The following is a 14,772-nucleotide window of genomic DNA, read 5'->3' as shown; positions in this document are numbered from 1 at the left end:
TGGCTGAGAGAGGTTGCGGGAAAAGCATGTGTAAGCATTGGGCCTGAACTCCGTTGTAACTGAGTTGAATACAGCGATTTCCAATGGCCTTCTTCAATCAGAGTGTAGCTAGGTTCCAACTACCATGTCAGAATGGGGAGCAGACAACTGCCTCCCATGCATACACACTTCAGAGAGTTGAGCTTATGGCCTGTTCATCTCCATCCAGCCTGCTGGTACCCTTTGCTTCTAAAAGGCCTAGGCTCGCTGTTTGACGGAAGTGTTGGGAGAGGTAATTGGAATCTCCCGGCACCCAAGACGAGTGCCTCGAAGCTCAATCCAGCGATTTCGTAGTAATTCCTGTGGTAGACTGGTGCTACATACTAAGTTCCATACGTGAGAAGGTAGCTGAACGCCTTGTCCAAAAGCATCTTACTTCTGAGAGTTGAGCTCACCCTCAGTCCCTCACAGTTCCACACTGCCTGCAGAGTGAGTTTCGCACTTCTTTACCAGAGACTTTTGCCAGAGGCTTCTGAGACGCAAGTTAACACTGCAGACCTGGCGGGTATCTCCAGGTGCAGTAGAGTGGTAATCTTGGAACCTCCTGACTCAGAATACTGCTACCTTCACCCTGACATAAGAATGCAGCTAGTTGACAGCTGGCTTCAAGGCATGCTTCCCTGTGAGAGCTAAGGACAGGTCACCACCCTCCCGCATCCTGCTTGACTGTAGAAGGAGCTGCTAACGTCCTCATGTTAGTGGCAGGGAAAGGTCGTGAGAAAAGCATGTGGAATCGTTGTGCCTGAACCCACGTGTATCTGAGTTGAATACAGCGATTTCCAAAGTCCTTCTTCATCAGAGTGTAGCTAGGTTCCCACTCGCATGTACGAGTGGGTAGCAGACATCTGCCTCCCATGCATACACACTTCTGAGAGTTGAGCTTATGGCCTGTAGCCCTACCTCCTGCCTGCAGCTAACTTTCGCTTCCAAAAGGCCTAGGCTCGCTGCTTCACCGAAGTGTTGGGAGAGGTAACTGGAATCTCCCGGCACACAAGACTAGTGCCTCCAAGCTCAATCCAGCGATTTCCAAGTAATTCCTGGGGTAGACTGGTGCTACATACTAAGTTCCATATGTGAGAAGGTAGCTGAACGCCTTGTCCAAAATCATCTTACTGCTGAGAGTTGAGCTCACCCTCAGTCCCTCACAGTTCCACACTGCCTGCAGAGTGAGTTTCCCACGTCTTCACCAGAGACTTTTGCCACAGGCTTCTGAGACGCAAGTTAACAATGCAGACCTGGAGGGTATCTCCAGGTGCAGTAGAGTGGTAATCTTGGAACCTCCTGACTCAGAATACTGCTACCTTTACACTGCCATAAGAATGCAGCTAGTTGAGAGCTGGCTTCAAGGAATGCTTCCCTCGGAGAGATGAGGTCAGTGCAGAACCCTCACGCATCCTGCCTGACTGTAGGCGTAGCTGCTAATATCCTAATGTTAGTGGCTGAGAGAGGTTGTAGAAAAAGCATGTGTAAGCATTGGGCCTGAACTCCTGTGTATCTGAGTTGAATACAGCGATTTCCAAAGGCCTACTTAAATCACACTGTAGCTAGTTTCCAACTCCCATGTCCGAGTGGGTAGCAGACATCTGCCTCCCATGCATACACACTTCTGAGAGTTGAGCTTATGGCCTGTAACCCTACCTCCTGCCTGAATCTAACTTTCGCTTCCAAAAGGCCTAGGCTCGCTGCTTCACCGAAGTGTTGGGAGAGGTAACTGGAATCTCCCGGCACACAAGACTATTGCCTCCAAGCTCAATCCTGCGATTTCCCAGTAATTCCTGGGGTAGACTGGTGCTACATACTAAGTTCCATATGTGAGAAGGTAGCTGAACGCCTTGTCCAAAATCATCTTACTGCTGAGAGTTGAGCTCACCCTCAGTCCCTCACAGTTCCACACTGCCTGCAGAGGGAGTTTCGCACGTCTTTACCAGAGACTTTTGCCAGAGGCTTCTGAGACGCAAGTTAACAATGCAGACCTGGCGGGTATCTCAAGGTGCAGTAGAGTCGTAATCTGGGAACCTCCTGTCTCAGAATACTGCTACCTTCACCCTGACATAAGAATGCAGCTAGTTGACAGCTGGCTTCAAGGCATGCTTCCCTGTGAGAGCTAAGGACAGGGCACAACCCTCCCGCATCCTGCTTGACTGTAGAAGGAGCTGCTAACGTCCTCATGTTAGTGGCAGGGAAAGGTGGTGAGAAAAGCATGTGGAATCGTTGTGCCTGAACCCACGTGTATCTGAGTTGAATACAGCGATTTCCAAAGTCCTTCTTCATCAGAGTGTAGCTAGGTTCCCACTCGCATGTACGAGTGGGTAGCAGACATCTGCCTCCCATGCATACACACTTCTGAGAGTTGAGCTTATGGCCTGTAACCCTACCTCCTGCCTGCAGCTAACTTTCGCTTCCAAAAGGCCTAGGCTCGCTGCTTCACCGAAGTGTTGGGAGAGGTAACTGGAATCTGCCGGCACACAAGACTAGTGCCTCCAAGCTCAATCCAGCGATTTCCAAGTAATTCCTGGGGTAGACTGGTGCTACATACTAAGTTCCATATGTGAGAAGGTAGCTGAACGCCTTGTCCAAAATCATCTTACTGCTGAGAGTTGAGCTCACCCTCAGTCCCTCACAGTTCCACACTGCCTGCAGAGTGAGTTTCCCACGTCTTCACCAGAGACTTATGCCAGAGGCCTCTGAGACGCAAGTTAACAATGCAGACCTGGAGGGTATCTCCAGGTGCAGTAGAGTGGTAATCTGGGAACCTCCTTACTCAGAATACTGCTACCTTCACACTGTCATAAGAATGCAGCTAGTTGAGAGCTGGCTTCAAGGCATGCTTCCCTGTGAGAGCTGAGGACAGGGCAGAACCCTCCCGCATCCTGCCTGACTGTAGACGTACCTGCTAACCTCCTTCTGTTAGTGGCTGGGATAAGTTGTGGGAAAAGCATGTGTAAGCATTGGGCCTGAACTCCCGTGTATCTGAGTTGAATACAGCGATTTCCAACATCCTTCTTCAATAGGAGTGTAGCTAGGTTCCAACTCCCATGTCCGAGTGGGTAGCAGACATCTGCCTCCCATGCATACACACTTCTGAGAGTTGAGCTTATGGCCTGTAACCCTACATCCTGCCTGCCGCTACCTTTCGTTTCCAAAAGGCCTAGGCTCGCTGCTTGACGCAAGTGTTCGGAGAGGTAATTGGAATCTCCCGGCACACAAGACGAGTGCCTCCAAGCTCAATCAAGCGATTTCCTAGTAATTCCTGGGGTAGACTGGTGCTACATACTAAGTTCCATACGTGAGTAGGTAGTTGAACGCCTTGTCCAAAAACATCTTACTTCTGAGAGTTGAGCTCACCCTCAGTCCCTCACAGTTCCACACTGCCTGCAGAGTGACTTTCACAGGTCTTCACCACAGACGTTTGCCACAGGCTTCTGAGACGCAAGTTAACAATGCAGACCTGGAGGGTATCTCCAGGTGCAGTAGAGTGGTAATCTTGGAACCTCCTGACTCAGAATACTGCTACCTTCACACTGCCATAAGAATGCAGCTAGTTGAGAGCTGGCTTCTAGGCATGCTTCCCTGGGAGAGCTGAGGACAGGGCAGAACCCTCCCGCATCCTGCCTGACTGTAGGCGTGGTTGCTAACATCCTAAAGTGAGTGGCTGAGAGAGGTTGCGGGAAAAGCATGTGTAAGCATTGGGCCTGAACTCCTGTGTAACTGAGTTGAATACAGCGATTTCCAATGGCCTTCTTCAATCAGAGTGTAGCTAGGTTCCAACTACCATGTCAGAATGGGGAGCAGACAACTGCCTCCCATGCATACACACTTCAGAGAGTTGAGCTTATGGCCTGTTCATCTCCATCCAGCCTGCTGGTACCCTTTGCTTCTAAAAGGCCTAGGCTCGCTGTTTGACGGAAGTGTTGGGAGAGGTAATTGGAATCTCCCGGCACCCAAGACGAGTGCCTCGAAGCTCAATCCAGCGATTTCGTAGTAATTCCTGTGGTAGGCTGGTGCTACATACTAAGTTCCATACGTGAGAAGGTAGCTGAACGCCTTGTCCAAAAGCATCTTACTTCTGAGAGTTGAGCTCACCCTCAGTCCCTCACAGTTCCACACTGCCTGCAGAGTGAGTTTCGCACGTCTTTACCAGAGACTTTTGCCAGAGGCTTCTGAGACGCAAGTTAACACTGCAGACCTGGCGGGTATCTCCAGGTGCAGTAGAGTGGTAATCTTGGAACCTCCTGACTCAGAATACTGCTAACTTCACCCTGACATAAGAATGCAGCTAGTTGACAGCTGGCTTCAAGGCATGCTTCCCTGTGAGAGCTAAGGACAGGTCACAACCCTCCCGCATCCTGCTTGACTGTAGAAGGAGCTGCTAACGTCCTCATGTTAGTGGCAGGGAAAGGTCGTGAGAAAAGCATGTGGAATCGTTGTGCCTGAACCCACGTGTATCTGAGTTGAATACAGCGATTTCCAAAGTCCTTCTTCATCAGAGTGTAGCTAGGTTCCCACTCGCATGTACGAGTGGGTAGCAGACATCTGCCTCCCATGCATACACACTTCTGAGAGTTGAGCTTATGGCCTGTAACCCTACCTCCTGCCTGCAGCTAACTTTCGCTTCCAAAAGGCCTAGGCTCGCTGCTTCACCGAAGTGTTGGGAGAGGTAACTGGAATCTGCCGGCACACAAGACTAGTGCCTCCAAGCTCAATCCAGCGATTTCCAAGTAATTCCTGGGGTAGACTGGTGCTACATACTAAGTTCCATACGTGAGAAGGTAGCTGAACGCCTTGTCCAAAAGCATCTTACTTCTGAGAGTTGAGCTCACCCTCAGTCCCTCACAGTTCCACACTGCCTGCAGAGTGAGTTTCGCAGATCTTCACCAGAGACGTTTGCCAGAGGCTTCTGAGACGCAAGTTAACAATGCAGACCTGGAGGGTATCTCCAGGTGCAGTAGAGTGGTAATCTTGGAACCTCCTGACTCAGAATACTGCTACCTTCACACTGCCATAAGAATGCAGCTAGTTGAGAGCTGGCTTCAAGGAATGCTTCCCTCGGAGAGATGAGGTCAGTGCAGAACCCTCACGCATCCTGCCTGACTGTAGGCGTAGCTGCTAATATCCTAATGTTAGTGGCTGAGAGAGGTTGTAGAAAAAGCATGTGTAAGCATTGGGCCTGAACTCCTGTGTATCTGAGTTGAATACAGCGATTTCCAAAGGCCTACTTAAATCAGACTGTAGCTAGGTTCCAACTCCCATGTCCGAGTGGGTAGCAGACATCTGCCTCCCATGCATACACACTTCTGAGAGTTGAGCTTATGGCCTGTAACCCTACCTCCTGCCTGAATCTAACTTTCGCTTCCAAAAGGCCTAGACTCGCTGCTTCACCGAAGTGTTGGGAGAGGTAACTGGAATCTCCCGGCACACAAGTCTAGTGCCTCCAAGCTCAATCCAGCGATTTCCCAGTAATTCCTGGGGTAGACTGGTGCTACATACTAAGTTCCATATGTGAGAAGGTAGCTGAACGCCTTGTCCAAAATCATCTTACTGCTGAGAGTTGAGCTCACCCTCAGTCCCTCACAGTTCCACACTGCCTGCAGAGTGAGTTTCGCACGTCTTTACCAGAGACTTTTGCCAGAGGCTTCTGAGACGCAAGTTAACAATGCAGACCTGGCGGGTATCTCAGGGTGCAGTAGAGTCGTAATCTGGGAACCTCCTGTCTCAGAATACTGTTACCTTCACCCTGCCATAAGAATGCAGCTAGTTGACAGCTGGCTTCAAGGCATGCTTCCCTGTGAGAGCTAAGGACAGGGCACAACCCTCCCGCATCCTGCTTGACTGTAGAAGGAGCTGCTAACGTCCTCATGTTAGTGGCAGGGAAAGGTCGTGAGAAAAGCATGTGGAATCGTTGTGCCTGAACCCACGTGTATCTGAGTTGAATACAGCGATTTCCAAAGTCCTTCTTCATCAGAGTGTAGCTAGGTTCCCACTCGCATGTACGAGTGGGTAGCAGACATCTGCCTCCCATGCATACACAGTTCTGAGAGTTGAGCTTATGGCCTGTAGCCCTACCTCCTGCCTGCAGCTAACTTTCGCTTCCAAAAGGCCTAGGCTCGCTGCTTCACCGAAGTGTTGGGAGAGGTAACTGGAATCTCCCGGCACACAAGTCTAGTGCCTCCAAGCTCAATCCAGCGATTTCCAAGTAATTCCTGGGGTAGACTGGTGCTACATACTAAGTTCCATATGTGAGAAGGTAGCTGAACGCCTTGTCCAAAATCATCTTACTGCTGAGAGTTGAGCTCACCCTCAGTCCCTCACAGTTCCACACTGCCTGCAGAGTGAGTTTCCCACGTCTTCACCAGAGACTTTTGCCAGAGGCCTCTGAGACGCAAGTTAACAATGCAGACCTGGAGGGTATCTCCAGGTGCAGTAGAGTGGTAATCTGGGAACCTCCTTACTCAGAATACTGCTACCTTCACACTGTCATAAGAATGCAGCTAGTTGAGAGCTGGCTTCAAGGCATGCTTCCCTGTGAGAGCTGAGGACAGGGCAGAACCCTCCCGCATCCTGCCTGACTGTAGACGTACCTGCTAACCTCCTTCTGTTAGTGGCTGGGATAGGTTGTGGGAAAAGCATGTGTAAGCATTGGGCCTGAACTCCCGTGTATCTGAGTTGAATACAGCGATTTCCTACATCCTTCTTCAATAGGAGTGCAGCTAGGTTCCAACTCCCATGTCCGAGTGGGTAGCAGACATCTGCCTCCCATGCATACACACTTCTGAGAGTTGAGCTTATGGCCTGTAACCCTACATCCTGCCTGCCGCTACCTTTCGCTTCCAAAAGGCCTAGGCTCGCTGCTTGACGCAAGTGTTGGGAGAGGTAATTGGAATCTCCCGGCACACAAGACGAGTGCCTCCAAGCTCAATCAAGCCGATTTCCTAGTAATTCCTGGGGTAGACTGGTGCTACATACTAAGTTCCATACGTGAGTAGGTAGTTGAACGCCTTGTCCAAAAACATCTTACTTCTGAGAGTTGAGCTCACCCTCAGTCCCTCACAGTTCCACACTGCCTGCAGAGTGAGTTTCACAGGTCTTCACCACAGACGTTTGCCACAGGCTTCTGAGACGCAAGTTAACAATGCAGACCTGGAGGGTATCTCCAGGTGCAGTAGAGTGGTAATCTTGGAACCTCCTGACTCAGGATACTGCTACCTTCACACTGCCATAAGAATGCAGCTAGTTGAGAGCTGGCTTCTAGGCATGCTTCCCTGGGAGAGCTGAGGACAGGGCAGAACCCTCCCGCATCCTGCCTGACTGTAGGCGTGGTTGCTAACATCCTAAAGTGAGTGGCTGAGAGAGGTTGCGGGAGAAGCATGTGTAAGCATTGGGCCTGAACTCCTGTGTAACTGAGTTGAATACAGCGATTTCCAATGGCCTTCTTCAATCAGAGTGTAGCTAGGTTCCAACTACCATGTCAGAATGGGGAGCAGACAACTGCCTCCCATGCATACACACTTCAGAGAGTTGAGCTTATGGCCTGTTCATCTCCATCCAGCCTGCTGGTACCCTTTGCTTCTAAAAGGCCTAGGCTCGCTGTTTGACGGAAGTGTTGGGAGAGGTAATTGGAATCTCCCGGCACACAAGACGAGTGCCTCCAAGCTCAATCCAGCGATTTCGTAGTAATTCCTGTGGTAGGCTGGTGCTACATACTAAGTTCCATACGTGAGAAGGTAGCTGAACGCCTTGTCCAAAAGCATCTTACTGCTGAGAGTTGAGCTCACCCTCAGTCCCTCACAGTTCCACACTGCCTGCAGAGTGAGTTTCGTACGTCTTTACCAGAGACTTTTGCCAGAGGCTTCTGAGACGCAAGTTAACAATGCAGACCTGGCGGGTATCTCAAGGTGCAGTAGAGTCGTAATCTGGGAACCTCCTGTCTCAGAATACTGTTACCTTCACCCTGCCATAAGAATGCAGCTAGTTGACAGCTGGCTTCAAGGCATGCTTCCCTGTGAGAGCTAAGGACAGGGCACAACCCTCCCGCATCCTGCTTGACTGTAGAAGGAGCTGCTAACGTCCTCATGTTAGTGGCAGGGAAAGGTCGTGAGAAAAGCATGTGGAATCGTTGTGCCTGAACCCACGTGTATCTGAGTTGAATACAGCGATTTCCAAAGTCCTTCTTCATCAGAGTGTAGCTAGGTTCCCACTCGCATGTACGAGTGGGTAGCAGACATCTGCCTCCCATGCATACACAGTTCTGAGAGTTGAGCTTATGGCCTGTAGCCCTACCCCCTGCCTGCAGCTAACTTTCGCTTCCAAAAGGCCTAGGTTCGCTGCTTCACCGAAGTGTTGGGAGAGGTAACTGGAATCTCCCGGCACACAAGACTAGTGCCTCCAAGCTCAATCCAGCGATTTCCAAGTAATTCCTGGGGTAGACTGGTGCTACATACTAAGTTCCATACGTGAGTAGGTAGTTGAACGCCTTGTCCAAAAACATCTTACTTCTGAGAGTTGAGCTCACCCTCAGTCCCTCACAGTTCCACACTGCCTGCAGAGTGAGTTTCACAGATCTTCACCACAGACGTTTGCCACAGGCTTCTGAGACGCAAGTTAACAATGCAGACCTGGATGGTATCTCCAGGTGCAGTAGAGTGGTAATCTTGGAACCTCCTGACTCAGAATACTGCTACCTTCACACTGCCATAAGAATGCAGCTAGTTGAGAGCTGGCTTCCAGGCATGCTTCCCTGGGAGAGCTGAGGACAGGGCAGAACCCTCCCGCATCCTGCCTGACTGTAGGCGTGGTTGCTAACATCCTAAAGTGAGTGGCTGAGAGAGGTTGCGGGAAAAGCATGTGTAAGCATTGGGCCTGAACTCCTGTGTAACTGAGTTGAATACAGCGATTTCCAATGGCCTTCTTCAATCAGAGTGTAGCTAGGTTCCAACTACCATGTCAGAATGGGGAGCAGACAACTGCCTCCCATGCATACACACTTCAGAGAGTTGAGCTTATGGCCTGTTCATCTCCATCCAGCCTGCTGGTACCCTTTGCTTCTAAAAGGCCTAGGCTCGCTGTTTGACGGAAGTGTTGGGAGAGGTAATTGGAATCTCCCGGCACACAAGACGAGTGCCTCCAAGCTCAATCCAGCGATTTCGTAGTAATTCCTGTGGTAGGCTGGTGCTACATACTAAGTTCCATACGTGAGAAGGTAGCTGAACGCCTTGTCCAAAAGCATCTTACTTCTGAGAGTTGAGCTCACCCTCAGTCCCTCACAGTTCCACACTGCCTGCAGAGTGAGTTTCACAGATCTTCACCACAGACGTTTGCCAGAGGCTTCTGAGACGCAAGTTAACAATGCAGACCTGGAGAGTATCTCCAGGTGCAGTAGAGTGGTAATCTTGGAACCTCCTGACTCAGAATACTGCTACCTTCACACTGCCATAAGAATGCAGCTAGTTGAGAGCTGGCTTCAAGGAATGCTTCCCTCGGAGAGCTGAGGTCAGTGCAGAACCCTCACGCATCCTGCCTGACTGTAGGCGTAGCTGCTAATATCCTAATGTTAGTGGCTGAGAGAGGTTGTGGAAAAAGCATGTGTAAGCATTGGGCCTGAACTCCTGTGTATCTGAGTTGAATACAGCGATTTCCAAAGGCCTACTTAAATCAGACTGTAGCTAGGTTCCAACTCCCATGTCCGAGTGGGTAGCAGACATCTGCCTCCCATGCATACACACTTCTGAGAGTTGAGCTTATGGCCTGTAACCCTACCTCCTGCCTGAATCTAACTTTCGCTTCCAAAAGGCCTAGGCTCGCTGCTTCACCGAAGTGTTGGGAGAGGTAACTGGAATCTCCCGGCACACAAGACTAGTGCCTCCACGCTCAATCCAGCGATTTCCCAGTAATTCCTGGGGTAGACTGGTGCTACATACTAAGTTCCATATGTGAGATGGTAGCTGAACGCCTTGTCCAAAATCATCTTACTGCTGAGAGTTGAGCTCACCCTCAGTCCCTCACAGTTCCACACTGCCTGCAGAGTGAGTTTCGCACGTCTTTACCAGAGACTTTTGCCAGAGGCTTCTGAGACGCAAGTTAACAATGCAGACCTGGCGGGTATCTCAAGGTGCAGTAGAGTCGTAATCTGGGAACCTCCTGTCTCAGAATACTGCTACCTTCACCCTGACATAAGAATGCAGCTAGTTGACAGCTGGCTTCAAGGCATGCTTCCCTGTGAGAGCTAAGGACAGGGCACAACCCTCCCGCATCCTGCTTGACTGTAGAAGGAGCTGCTAACGTCCTCATGTTAGTGGCAGGGAAAGGTCGTGAGAAAAGCATGTGGAATCGTTGTGCCTGAACCCACGTGTATCTGAGTTGAATACAGCGATTTCCAAAGTCCTTCTTCATCAGAGTGTAGCTAGGTTCCCACTCGCATGTACGAGTGGGTAGCAGACATCTGCCTCCCATGCATACACAGTTCTGAGAGTTGAGCTTATGGCCTGTAGCCCTACCTCCTGCCTGCAGCTAACTTTCGCTTCCAAAAGGCCTAGGCTCGCTGCTTCACCGAAGTGTTGGGAGAGGTAACTGGAATCTCCCGGCACACAAGTCTAGTGCCTCCAAGCTCAATCCAGCGATTTCCAAGTAATTCCTGGGGTAGACTGGTGCTACATACTAAGTTCCATATGTGAGAAGGTAGCTGAACGCCTTGTCCAAAATCATCTTACTGCTGAGAGTTGAGCTCACCCTCAGTCCCTCACAGTTCCACACTGCCTGCAGAGTGAGTTTCCCACGTCTTCACCAGAGACTTTTGCCAGAGGCCTCTGAGACGCAAGTTAACAATGCAGACCTGGAGGGTATCTCCAGGTGCAGTAGAGTGGTAATCTGGGAACCTCCTTACTCAGAATACTGCTACCTTCACACTGTCATAAGAATGCAGCTAGTTGAGAGCTGGCTTCAAGGCATGCTTCCCTGTGAGAGCTGAGGACAGGGCAGAACCCTCCCGCATCCTGCCTGACTGTAGAAGTACCTGCTAACCTCCTTCTGTTAGTGGCTGGGATAAGTTGTGGGAAAAGCATGTGTAAGCATTGGGCCTGAACTCCCGTGTATCTGAGTTGAATACAGCGATTTCCAACATCCTTCTTCAATAGGAGTGTAGCTAGGTTCCAACTCCCATGTCCGAGTGGGTAGCAGACATCTGCCTCCCATGCATACACACTTCTGAGAGTTGAGCTTATGGCCTGTAACCCTACATCCTGCCTGCCGCTACCTTTCGTTTCCAAAAGGCCTAGGCTCGCTGCTTGACGCAAGTGTTGGGAGAGGTAATTGGAATTTCCCGGCACACAAGACGAGTGCCTCCAAGCTCAATCAAGCGATTTCCTAGTAATTCCTGGGGTAGACTGGTGCTACATACTAAGTTCCATACGTGAGTAGGTAGTTGAACGCCTTGTCCAAAAACATCTTACTTCTGAGAGTTGAGCTCACCCTCAGTCCCTCACAGTTCCACACTGCCTGCAGAGTGAGTTTCACAGGTCTTCACCACAGACGTTTGCCACAGGCTTCTGAGACGCAAGTTAACAATGCAGACCTGGAGGGTATCTCCAGGTGCAGTAGGGTGGTAATCTTGGAACCTCCTGACTCAGAATACTGCTACCTTCACACTGCCATAAGAATGCTGCCTGTTGAGAGCTGGCTTCTAGGCATGCTTTCCTGGGAGTGCTGAGGAAAGGGCAGAACCCTCACGCATCCTGCCTGACTGTAGGCGTAGCTGCTAACATCCTAATGTTAGTGGCTGAGAGAGGTTACGGGAAAAGCATGTGTAAGCATTGGGCCTGAACTCCTGTGTATCTGAGTTGAATACAGTGATTTCCAATGGCCTACTTCAATCAGAGTGTAGCTAAGTTCCAACTCCCATGTCAGAATGGGTAGCAGACATCTGCCTCCCATGCATACACACTTCAGAGAGTTGAGCTGATAGCCTGTTCATCTCCATCCAGCCTGCTGGTACCCTTTGCTTCTAAAAGGCCTAGGCTCGCTGTTTGACGGAAGTGTTGGGAGAGGTAATTGGAATCTCCCGGCACCCAAGACGAGTGCCTCCAAGCTCAATCAAGCGATTTCGTAGTAATTCCTGTGGTAGGCTGGTGCTACATACTAAGTTCCATACGTGAGAAGGTAGCTGAACGCCTTGTCCAAAAGCATCTTACTTCTGAGAGTTGAGCTCACCCTCAGTCCCTCACAGTTCCACACTGCCTGCAGAGTGAGTTTCGCAGATCTTCACCAGAGACGTTTGCCAGAGGCTTCTGAGACGCAAGTTAACAATGCAGACCTGGAGGGTATCTCCAGGTGCAGTAGAGTGGTAATCTTGGAACCTCCTGACTCAGAATACTGCTACCTTCACACTGCCATAAGAATGCAGCTAGTTGAGAGCTGGCCTCAAGGAATGCTTCCCTCGGAGAGCTGAGGTCAGTGCAGAACCCTCACGCATCCTGCCTGACTGTAGGCGTAGCTGCTAATATCCTAATGTTAGTGGCTGAGAGAGGTTGTGGAAAAAGCATGTGTAAGCATTGGGCCTGAACTCCTGTGTATCTGAGTTGAATACAGCGATTTCCAAAGGCCTACTTAAATCAGACTGTAGCTAGGTTCCAACTCCCATGTCCGAGTGGGTAGCAGACATCTGCCTCCCATGCATACACACTTCTGAGAGTTGAGCTTATGGCCTGTAACCCTACCTCCTGCCTGAATCTAACTTTCGCTTCCAAAAGGCCTAGGCTCGCTGCTTCACCGAAGTGTTGGGAGAGGTAACTGGAATCTGCCGGCACACAAGACTAGTGCCTCCAAGCTCAATCCAGCGATTTCCCAGTAATTCCTGGGGTAGACTGGTGCTACATACTAAGTTCCATATGTGAGAAGGTAGCTGAACGTCTTGTCCAAAATCATCTTACTGCTGAGAGTTGAGCTCACCCTCAGTCCCTCACAGTTCCACACTGCCTGCAGAGTGAGTTTCGCACGTCTTTACCAGAGACTTTTGCCAGAGGCTTCTGAGACGCAAGTTAACAATGCAGACCTGGCGGGTATCTCAAGGTGCAGTAGAGTCGTAATCTGGGAACCTCCTGTCTCAGAATACTGTTACCTTCACCCTGCCATAAGAATGCAGCTAGTTGACAGCTGGCTTCAAGGCATGCTTCCCTGTGAGAGCTAAGGACAGGGCACAACCGTCCCGCATCCTGCTTGACTGTAGAAGGAGCTGCTAACGTCCTCATGTTAGTGGCAGGGAAAGGTCGTGAGAAAAGCATGTGGAATCGTTGTGCCTGAACCCACGTGTATCTGAGTTGAATACAGCGATTTCCAAAGTCCTTATTCATCAGAGTGTAGCTAGGTTCCCACTCGCATGTACGAGTGGGTAGCAGACATCTGCCTCCCATGCATACACAGTTCTGAGAGTTGAGCTTATGGCCTGTAGCCCTACCTCCTGCCTGCAGCTAACTTTCGCTTCCAAAAGGCCTAGGCTCGCTGCTTCACCGAAGTGTTGGGAGAGGTAACTGGAATCTCCCGGCACACAAGTCTAGTGCCTCCAAGCTCAATCCAGCGATTTCCAAGTAATTCCTGGGGTAGACTGGTGCTACATACTAAGTTCCATATGTGAGAAGGTAGCTGAACGCCTTGTCCAAAATCATCTTACTGCTGAGAGTTGAGCTCACCCTCAGTCCCTCACAGTTCCACACTGCCTGCAGAGTGAGTTTCCCACGTCTTCACCAGAGACTTTTGCCAGAGGCCTCTGAGACGCAAGTTAACAATGCAGACCTGGAGGGTATCTCCAGGTGCAGTAGAGTGGTAATCTGGGAACCTCCTTACTCAGAATACTGCTACCTTCACACTGTCATAAGAATGCAGCTAGTTGAGAGCTGGCTTCAAGGCATGCTTCCCTGTGAGAGCTGAGTACAGGGCAGAACCCTCCCGCATCCTGCCTGACTGTAGACGTACCTGCTAACCTCCTTCTGTTAGTGGCTGGGATAGGTTGTGGGAAAAGCATGTGTAAGCATTGGGCCTGAACTCCCGTGTATCTGAGTTGAATACAGCGATTTCCAACATCCTTCTTCAATAGGAGTGTAGCTAGGTTCCAACTCCCATGTCCGAGTGGGTAGCAGACATCTGCCTCCCATGCATACACACTTCTGAGAGTTGAGCTTATGGCCTGTAACCCTACATCCTGCCTGCCGCTACCTTTCGTTTCCAAAAGGCCTAGGCTCGCTGCTTGACGCAAGTGTTGGGAGAGGTAATTGGAATCTCCCGGCACACAAGACGAGTGCCTCCAAGCTCAATCAAGCGATTTCCTAGTAATTCCTGGGGTAGACTGGTGCTACATACTAAGTTCCATACGTGAGTAGGTAGTTGAACGCCTTGTCCAAAAACATCTTACTTCTGAGAGTTGAGCTCACCCTCAGTCCCTCACAGTTCCACACTGCCTGCAGAGTGAGTTTCACAGGTCTTCACCAGAGACGTTTGCCAGAGGCTTCTGAGACGCAAGTTAACAATGCAGACCTGGAGGGTATCTCCAGGTGCAGTAGAGTGGTAATCTTGGAACCTCCTGACTCAGAATACTGCTACCTTCACACTGCCATAAGAATGCAGCTTGTTGAGAGCTGGCTTCTAGGCATGCTTCCCTGGTAGAGCTGAGGACAGGGCAGAACCCTCCCGCATCCTGCCTGACTGTAGGCGTGGTTGCTAACATCCTAAAGTGAGTGGCTCAGAGAGGTTGCG

Source organism: Canis lupus, chromosome 8 (genome assembly GCF_048164855.1).
Source record: "Canis lupus baileyi chromosome 8, mCanLup2.hap1, whole genome shotgun sequence".
NCBI classification, from domain to species: domain Eukaryota; kingdom Metazoa; phylum Chordata; class Mammalia; order Carnivora; family Canidae; genus Canis; species Canis lupus.
Note: the sequence above shows the minus strand (reverse complement) of the source record.